Here is a 10,648-nt window from a genome sequence, read left to right on the forward strand (position 1 = left end):
GGGCCCACTACTGTAGCTTAGTGGCTACGGCATTGCACTGCTGAGATCAAAGTCCCAGTAAATCAAATATCTTGCATTAACATCCACGAGATGTTCTTGGTTGTACCTATGACACATCTATGTGGCATTATTTTAATAATTGTACTAAGAATCAATGTCGCCACAACCAACAAACAGCTGTCATTTGTTGTGCATGTTGTAAGAGTTGGGGTCGGGCATGAAATAGATGGTAGCTGGCACATTCCGTCGTCCGACTCTTCCACGCTAAGGACGTTGTTGAAGGGAAGGGCTTGTTCTCCTCGAGAACGAGGAATATGGGATTTATTTACAATATCTACACGAAGGGCGGAGAATGTTACAGTTCATCAGTCTAGCATGACTGAAAGAGAATGCACACTGACCAGCCGTAAAACTTTGGTTTCACCTAACACACCAAGGTGAGGGTTCTTGCACACAGGTCTGATCCCAGAGCTGACCCCGCAATCAATAGCCGCCGCGTCTGTCCATTGGCTGTGACGACTTCTGGTGCCCGTGAGATCGCACCGCAAAACACCCTGTACCAGGGGTTCTCTTGCTCCAAGCAAACCGTGAAGGCGACAGAAAATCGACAATATTCGGTCCGCCGACGTTCACTAGACATGCCGGCGTCGTTGGGCTGTTCAGGTGGCACATTGTTGTCCTTGCAAAGCGAGTCGTAGCGGGTTGGGAAGGGTTCGGAGGTTGCTTCTCCGAAGATCGCCAGCCCCCGCAGGCCGATCGTAACAATGGCACATGCACCAGAAAGTGCAATGTGCTTCCAGACCTGTTGGGCACAAGAGGCATATTAAATGAACGGTAGTTTCAAAAGCGAATTGTTTCAGAAAATATGCGATGTAGTGAACACATACGAGCTGCAGACATGATATAACATAATTCTTGGAGAAACTGTCTGTCCTCCAACATTAGCGGCACGCTGATACTTTTTACATCTATAATTGTACACGCAACAACAAGTTCTCATAGTTAAACAAAACTTTTTGTGATAATAAAGCTAAAATAGCTTTTCACATGCTGTTTTAGTAGAAAATGAATCATTGTGACAAACGGAACGATGCTTGCCTGACTCTCCGAAAGCGATGCCCATCCGAAGTCACAATATACTAGCATTCCCATGCATACCACTAGTGTTTCTGTATACGCTCCCGCCGGGAGCACAGTTGCGCATAACTTTTCTGGCCGCGCTCGCACCGCTATTCGCCGAGCGCGATCACGTGGTGCAAAATGACGCCACATGATCGACTGCCCTCTCCGAAGCCAACTTTACGGAAGCGGCGCCAACTCGTTTCTGTCAATGCCATCGAAATCGCAATCAGTGGACCGTCGAGCGTGTGTAGCAACGATTGGCCCCGGGCTGCAGGTACGGGATTCGAGGGTATTAAGTTAATGACTTCGGTGAAGTGCTACGGAGCAGGTCATTTTGACACTTGTATTCCAGTATGACGGGTTGCAGCGCACGAAACTACTCAAATCGCACGGAAGGTGGCAAAGCTTTTTATGCGTTGCCGTGCAGCCGCACGGCACGGACGCGCGGCTCTAGGAATGGCAGGGGAGAGTGATTAGTAGAATTTGCAGAACAGAATAATATGCAGATAATGAATACCTTCTTTTGCAAGCGGGATAGCCGAAAGTGGACGTCAAGGAGCCCGAATGGCGAGACTAGAAATGAAATAGACTTTATACTCTGCGCTAACCCTGGCATCATACAAGATATAGATGTGCTCGGCAAGTTGCGCTGCAGTGACCATAGGATGGTAAGAACTCGAATTAGCCTAGACCTTAGAAGGAAGCGGAAGAAACTGGTACATAAGAAGCCGGTGAATGAGTTAGCAAAAGAGGAAAAATAGAGGAATTCCAGATCAAGCTACAGAACAGGTATTTGGCTTTAACTCAAGAAGAGGACCGTAGTGTTGAAGCAATGAACGACAATCTTGTGGGCATCATTAAGGAGTGTGCAATAGAAGTCAGTGGTAACTCCGTTAGGATACCACTAAGCAATCGCAGGAGACGAAAGATCTGATCAAGAAACGCCAGTGTATGAAAGCCTCTAACCCTATAGCTAGAATAGAACTGGCATAACTTTCCAAGTTAATCAACAGGCGTAAGACAGCTGACATAAGGAAGTATAATATGGATAGAATTGAACATGCTCTCGGGAACGAAGGAAGCCTAAAAGCAGTGAAGAAACTAGGAATAAGCAAGAATCAGATGTATGCATTAAGAGACAAAGCCGGCAATATCATTACTAATATGGATGAGATAGCTCAAGTGGCTGAGGAGTTCTATAGAGATTTATACAGTACCAGTGGCACCCACGACGATAATGGAAGAATAGTCTAGAGGAATTTGAAATCCCACAACGCCGGAAGAAGTAAAGAAAGCCTTGGGAGCTATGCAGAGGGGGAAGGCAGCTGTGGAGGATCAGGTAACAGCAGATTTGTTGAAGGATGGTGGGCAGATTGTTCTAGAAAAACTGGCCACCGCAATGCCTATAAGCCAATACGCAATGCTCATGATCTCAAGCATACTGGAATCTTAGAAGAACGCCAACATAATCTTAATCCATAAGAAAGGGGATGCCAAAGATTTGAAAAATTATAGACCGATCAGCTTACTGTCCATTGCATACAAAGTATTTGCTAAGGTAATCGCAAATAGAATCGGGAACACCTTAGACTTCTGTCAACCGAAGGACCAGGCAGGATTCCGTAAAGCCTACTCAACAATAAACCATATTCACACTATCAATCAAGTGATACAGAAATGTGCGGAATATAACCAACCTTTATATATAGCTTTCATCGATTACAAGAAAGCGTTTGATTCAGTCAAAACCTCAGCAGTCATGGAGGCATTACGGAATCGGGGTGTAGACAAGCTGTACATAAAAATACTGAAAGATATCTATAGCAGCTCCACAGCCACCGTAGTCCTCCATAAAGAAAGCAACAAAATCCCAATAAAGAAAGGCATTAGGTAGGGAGATACAATCTCTGCAATGCTATTCACAGCGTGTTTACAGGAGGTATTCGGAGACCTGGATAGGGAAGAATTGTGGATAACAATTAATGGAGAATACCTTAGTAACTTGTGATTTGCTGATAATAATTGCCTTGCTTAGTAACTCAGGAAAGCAATTACAATGCATGCTCACTGACCTGGAGAGGCAAAGCAGAAGGGTGGGTCTAAAAATTAATCTGCAGAAAACTAAAGTTTAAATGTCTTGGAAGACAACAGCAGTTTACGATGGGAAGCGAAGCACTGGAAGGACAGGTAGTGACCACAGATCCGGATCATGAGATTGAAATAATCAGAAGAATAGGAATGGGCTGGGGTGCGTTTGGCAGGCATTCTCAGATCATGAACAGCAAGTTGCCATTATTCCTCAAGAGAGAAGTGTATAACAGCTGTGTCTTACGAGTACTCACCTACGGGGCAGAAACCTGGAGGCTTGCGAAAAGGGTTCTACCTAAATTAGGGACAACGCAACGAGCTATGCAAAGAAGAATGATGGGTGTAACGTTAAGGGATAAGGAAAGAGCAGATTGGGTGAGGGAATAAACGTGAGTTAATGACGGGAGAGTGCATCAATAGCAAAAGCACTGATGAAAGTAATGGTATTTAAAATGTTTCATACATCTTGAAACACTGACTGTTGGAACTGTGCTGCAATTTTGAATAACGTGCAGAATGTTTTAGCAAGACAAGTGGGAAGGTAGATGGCTGGGTGTTTTTTACTCTCAGTATGTTGTATGTAGCGGGTTCACTTCTTTCATTGTTTTTTACAATGTCATGCACCAGGAATAAATTTCAATTGGCTGGATAAGTGCTTTTCAAGCTTTTGAAAACACGAAATAGTACATGTTCTCATATTTTGTGTTCCTGTAGTGAGTTTTCACATGGAGTCGAAAGTTTTTGTAAACTTGACAAAACTCGCTAAACAGTTGAAAATTCTTAATATTTTCTGCAGCTGTACACTTTCTACGATTCTGAAGATGCAAGAGATGTGGTGAAAGCAACTTTTAAATCAACGGGATAAAGTGGTGCCTGAAAGGGTTAAGACGTATGGAAGCATAAGTGTTCCCTGTTATCACAAGCATCTTCAATAGCTCCCTAAAGTCTAGTACCTTTTCTAGCGCTTGGAAGGTAGCATGGACATTGCCCATGCACAAATCAGGTGCTAGATGCGCAGTTACTAAGTGCCGACCTATATGTATCCTTTGCAGTGCGCCAAAAGTGTTTGAACCGATATTGGATTCCTTGCTTTCTGTTAGTGCCAAGAGCATTTTAATAAATGAACAGCGTGACTTTGTGTGCCAACAGCTTAAAACTACTTGAGACTGTCAACAGTGTTCACCAGTGCATCGACTTCAAAAAGAAATTTTTTCCACTGTCAAACTGGTGCATAAACAATAAGTACTCTTGAATGCTTCCCATACTATGGCATTAAGTTATATGGAGAACGCACCATGGTGAAATTCTGATACACCCTACGTGATGCTCCACTCCTTAGGGTCGATGAAATGAAAGATCTTGGTGTGTACTTTGACAAAATGCTAAGCTTCTCTTCACATAGATAATTACACAACATGCCCTTCATGCTCTTGGAATTGCATGCCCTATATTACATGATTTCCACTCACCTGTTGTGTTCCTGAAATTTCGCTGTGTGCCTCCAACTACTAGAGTATGCCTCTGTAGCAGGGGGTGCAACGAGCAAATCTAATTCTGACCTCATTGAACGCATCCAGAATAAATTATCTATCTTAAAGCACCACTTTTGCCATTCTGGTGACCACAGTTGAGCCTTCTCAAATATACTTCAACTCGCACCTCTAGGTTCAAGACTTAATTAACCACACCTTTTGTTCCTGTATAAGGTGGTCCATGACATTATACATTCCCTTAAGCTTCTTGATCATATGCATTTGTTCGTGCCGCAACAGTGAGGTAGCATTCCACATTCATTGCCTGGCCTTGTTGCAAGATTGTGCTATATAAGACTCGACTCCAAAACATACTTCAGAGTTCATTTCACGTGTTTTGTGTATCTGTAGATAACCACGTATGATTAACTCCCTTTTACTTTTCTTCGTTTCCTTTTTCCCTATTTGTTTCTCTATCTTCCATTTTTTTGTCTACCACATTCATGTTTTCTGTACATATTTTCTCGCATAGTGCTCGTTAAGTGCACCAGTACAAAGGTTCTCTAGCTGTTCCTGGGCACTACAATAAACATTTGAATTATTGATTATTATCGTAGTGTAAAATCATTCTATTTAAGTATGTCCTAGCATAATATTGTCGCAGCCTAGTAGGAGACGGGAAAGCCGGCGTAGAGGACGTGTAAAAGCACTTTTATGAGAGCAGTCAGCGCGACATCGTTGTCGTCTCCGTTTTTCCACTCGCGCGCTACTTCAGCATCGTTCTCATCGCCTGGCACATACCCAAGGCGACCATATAGTATGTGGCATTTGCCACCCCTGTGAAAAAAAAAAAAAAGGCATCGTCCCGATGCACCAACCGCCGACGGCTGTACACAGACGGTGCAAAGTTGAGGTCATGAGGAAATGTATGGCTTCATACGAAGCACGTGCACAACCTTGGGCAGATGCCGCCGGCGTTTGGAGCAGTTGTGGCTCTCGGGGACAACTTCATAATTCACATCGCTGATGTGGCGCAGAACTGTGTACGGGCCGAAGTATCTTCGCAGGAGCTTCTCAGACAGCCCCCGCTGACGAATCGGAGTCCAGACCCACACCTGGTCACCAACGTTGTATGTGATGGGTCTGTGCCGATGATTGTACTGTCGGGCATCGTATTCCTGTTGTTCTTGGATTCGCAAACGTGCAAGCTGCCTGGCTTCCTCTGCGCGTTGCGTAAACTCCTCGGCACCAGTCCCGTTGTCACCGCACTCGTGTGGCAGCATTGCGTCCAACATTGTTGTCACTTCGCGTCCATAAACGAGGTTGAAAGGCGTCACACGTGTTGTCTCTTGGCGAGCCGTGTTATACGCAAATGTAACATATTGTTACGAAGAGTTGCGAAGAAATGGTTTTATTTACAGGCGATGGATGATGATTGTAGAGTGATAGTAGCGCAGCTCGGCCTCTCCAACTCTTCGTCCTCTTCGTCTTCCCTTCTTTTCTATTGTCCGTGCCTTTCGTGTCTGTTACATTTCCCCGCAAGCAGACGAAGCCCGTGGGGCGAGTCAGGATGCACAAGCTGTGTAGAAAGGCTTCAGGCGAGCAATATGAGTCAGCTGAGTTCTGCTTGATCGCCGACCATTGCACAGGAGGCGAGCTATTACGTAAGTGAGTTCGCTCAGACGGTCCACAACTACAAATGGGCCTGAATATTGTGACAAGAACTTTTGGCACAATCCACGCTTGCGTTGCGGTGTCCAAAGAAGGACCAAGTCACCTTTTTTCAACGATACTTGTACGTGACGGTCGTCGTATCGCTCTTTCGAACGACTTTGCGAGGCCAGAGTACGAAGACGAGCTATTCGACGGGCTTCTTTGGCAAGACACAAGGTCTTCGATACAGAATCATCACTGTGCAGAACGAAGGGTAAGAAAGTGTCCAGAGGGCTTCGCGGTAACCTTGCATAGAGGAGATAAAATGGGCTATAGTTTGTGGTTTCGTGTTTCGCCGTGTTGTATGCGTAAGTGATGAAGGGCAGCACGTCGTCCCAGTTCTTATGATTGGAGGAGACGTACATGGCAAGCATGTTGGTCAGCGTTCTGTTCGTCCTTTCAACGAGGCCATTGGTCTGTGGATGATACGGCGTGGAATGACGGAACTGGGAAGTGCACAAACGAAGGAACTCTTCAATGGCATCAGCCGTGAACTGGCGACCACGGTCGCTGATGATGACACGTGGTGGGCCATGACGAAGGACCACGGAACACAACTGGAAGACCGCCACGCAAGCGGCGGTGGAAGACGGTATGGCTGCAGTTTCTGCATACCGTGTAAGATGGTCTACGCAGACAATTATCCAACGGTTCTTGTTGTTAGATAACGGGAATGGACCCAAAAGGTCAATGCCTACTTGCTCGAACGGCGTACTGGGCGGTGTCAATGGCCGAAGGGGACCCAAGGCCTACGGTGGTCGGTCGCTTGTGATGTTGGCACGTTTCACAACTAGCGACATAGCGCTTGGTTGTTTCGTACATCTTAGGCCAGTAAAAGCGCTCCTGCGTGCGGTGTAGCGTTCGTACGAAACCGAAATGGCCGGATGTCACATCGTCATGCATGGCGCGTAGAACGTCGGGGCGAAGGCTCTCGGGGACAACAAGCAGAAAACGCGCTCCATGCCCGGAGTAATTAGTTTTGTACAGCAATTTATCACGGACAGTAAAGCGACCGCTGCCTTTAGAAGTACGGGCGGCGACGAAAAGCGGATCAAGGGTAACATCATCCCGTTGTTCTCGCTCAAAGTCTGCCGCGTCAGGGAACGTAGGAGTAACAGCAGCGAGACAGTCGTCAAAATTCTCAGCATCGCAGTCGGTAGTCGCAAGAGGAATCCGAGAGAGGCAGTCTGCGTCAGCGTGACGACGGCCACTCTTTTACGATACCACAAAGTCGTATTCCTGGAGGCGCAGCGCCCAACATGCGAGGCGACCAGAGGGATCACGCAAACCAACCAGCCAGCATAAAGAATGATGGTCGGTGATAATCTTGAATGGTCTACCGTAAAGATAACATCGAAACTTTTGTACGGCGAAAACGGCTGCCAGGCATTCCTGTTCCGTAACCGTATAATTGCGTTCAGATTTGCTCAGACAAGGACTGGCATATGCGACAACATGTTCTGCGCCACTGTGACGTTGTACAAGCACCGCTCCTATCCCGATTCCACTAGCATCAGTGTGAACTTCAGTCGGGCAAGATGGATCGAAGTGACGCAAGAGGGGTGCTGACGTTAGTATAAGCTTCAGTTGAGAAAATGATGCGTCACACTCTGGTGTCCAATGGAAGGATGCATTTTGTCGCAAAATACTTGTCAACGGGTAAACGATGTCGGCAAACCAGGGAGCAAAACGACGAAAATACGAACATAGGCCAATGAATGAGCGGAGTTCTCGTGCTGACTGCGGTAGTTTGAAGGAGTTCACCGCTTCAATCTTACAAGGATCGGGTCTGACGCCATCCTTGTCGACTAAAAAATAAGTGTCCCAGGACCAGTGTTTGACGGTCGCCGAACCGACACTTTTTTGAGTTTAGGAGCAATCCAGCTTTCTCTATGGAGTCGATGAACGAGGCTGAGGCGTTCGTTATGTTCTTCAAACGTGCGGCCAAAGATTACAACATCATCGAGGTAACACATGCATATCTCCCACTTTAGACCACGTAGTACTGTGTCCATGAATCTTTCAAAGGTGGCAGGAGCATTGCAAAGGCCAAAAGGCATAACATTAAATTCGAATAGGCCATCTGGAGTCACGAAAGCGGTCTTTTCCTTGTCGGCAGGGTCCATAGGTATTTGCCAATACCCCGATCGCAAATCAAGTGAAGTTAGAAGCAGCGTGTAAGCAATCAATGACGTCATCGATTCGCGGTAGTGGATATACATCCTTCTTCGTCACTGCGTTTAGATGTCTGTAATCCACGCAGAATCTCCAGGAGCCATCTTTTTTTCTGACCAGGATTACTGGGGCTGCCCATGGACTAGATGACTCTTGAACGACACCTTTGTTCATCATCTCCTTGACTTGCTCGGCAATAACTTTGCGCTCGGACGATGACACTCGGTAGGGCTTCTGGCGGATGGGGTGTGCTGAGCCGGTGTCTATTCTGTGACGAGCGCGGGACGACGGTAAATGAAGGGGTGCATCTCCATGCGTGAAGTCGAATGCAGCCTCATGCCTGGCAAGGACTTGTACCAGTGCTTGCCGTTCCGATGTACTGAGAGCCTTGCTGATCATGCCAAGCATCAGCTCTTCAGAATGGCGATTATCGCAAGGAGAGCAAGCTGTAGAGACGTCCGTATAATTAGTGCCGCTATTGAGCTACATGCGGCTTCATCGAAAAGAGCGATTTTCATACCGCGAGGAAGGACAACCGGCGTGGCGGAACAGTTCAGCGCCCACAATGTGGCGACTCCTCTCGTCATGCACACGACAGAGCAGGGCATGAGTATATCTTTTTTAGCACAGTTTACGCGGAGAGGCCTAACTACAAGGTCAACACAATCAACATCAACAGTGTTGTAGAAACACGAACGGGCGTCAGGCACCACGATGGTGCAATCACTTCATCAAGAACACTGAGTGTGTCTGTGTCCCCGTCTTCACCACCCAAGCTTTGTTCGGATTGTGCTGATATAAATAACTTGTTCAATGAGATTTCGCCACAACCACATTCCACGGAAGCGCCGCACTGTTCAAGAAAATCGACACCGAGAATAACGTCGTGCGAACAATGAGAAAGAACAAGGAATTCCGACACAAACACTTTCCCAGCCAACAAAACACTCACAGCACAAACACCAAGGGGAGGAAACCACTCGCCGCCTACTCCACGAAAGGTAATACCGTCGTTCCAAGAAAACATAACTTTGTGGCCTAGACGGTTCTTGAAAGCGAGACTCATATCACAGACACAGTCGCTCCAGTATCAACTAACACCATGGTCGGTATTCCGTCAATCGAGACATTCACTTTGTTTTTGAGCATCACAACAGGCAGAGGAATTTCTGGCAAAGACCGTCCGGCGACCTCACCTCCATTGGCCGCGGATGCTAGTTTCCCGGCGGCGGTGACGAAGAACGGTGCCGAGGGGACGGAGAGCGACGGGGACGATTATTTGGCGGCGTCAAACTCCGCTCAGAAGTTGGCAAATCGCTGCATCTGGTCTCGTGTGGGAAGTGGTCCATTGGAAGGGAATCGGTCGTCCGCAAGTCATATGAAGTACGGGTTTTGGGTGGCGAGAACATCGGTGGTGTCCTTCGTGATTGACGGCCTTGGCGACAATACCGTGCTATATGGCCTGTGGAACCGCAGTTGTAGCACACGGGAGGGTCGCGGTTCACAGCATCTTCCTCGAAAGGGATGCTAGGCTGCTACGGGCGGCGAGAAAGTTCGTTGTCATGTGGATAACGTGTCTGTGCGCCTCGCTGAAATCCATTATATCGTTCATAAGTCACGTCGTGGTAGTAGGGTCGGTGCTCTTCTTGTCGCGGCCTGACAGAAGTCACAGGGCCTCGGGGGTAAAAACGCGGCTGCTGTCGTTGTGGCCGAGCGTCATAAGTAGCGCCTCTGTCGTAGAGACGTGGCTGCTGTATGTGTCGCTTGTGCGTGCAGGCTGAGCTCTTCCCGAACTATTTGTCTGATCGTTGATGCAAGATCGAGGGGCTGGTTGCTGTCCACGCTTGCAACTGTTAATTGGCTAGCCTGCCAAACTTCGGTGTGATGCGCCTCGTTTTCAGCTGCTCGAAAGTACGACAGTGCCGAATGATGTCAGTGACGGAAGCCAGGTTGTCCTTTGCGATGAGGAAATTATAGACGTCTTTGGCAATTCCTTTCAGGATGTTCCCAACTTTATCTTCCTCAGACATTCCAGAGTCCACCATCCTACACAGTTTTATTACCGCCTCAATATAGGT

Source organism: Dermacentor albipictus, chromosome 7 (genome assembly GCF_038994185.2).
Source record: "Dermacentor albipictus isolate Rhodes 1998 colony chromosome 7, USDA_Dalb.pri_finalv2, whole genome shotgun sequence".
Classification (NCBI taxonomy): domain Eukaryota; kingdom Metazoa; phylum Arthropoda; class Arachnida; order Ixodida; family Ixodidae; genus Dermacentor; species Dermacentor albipictus.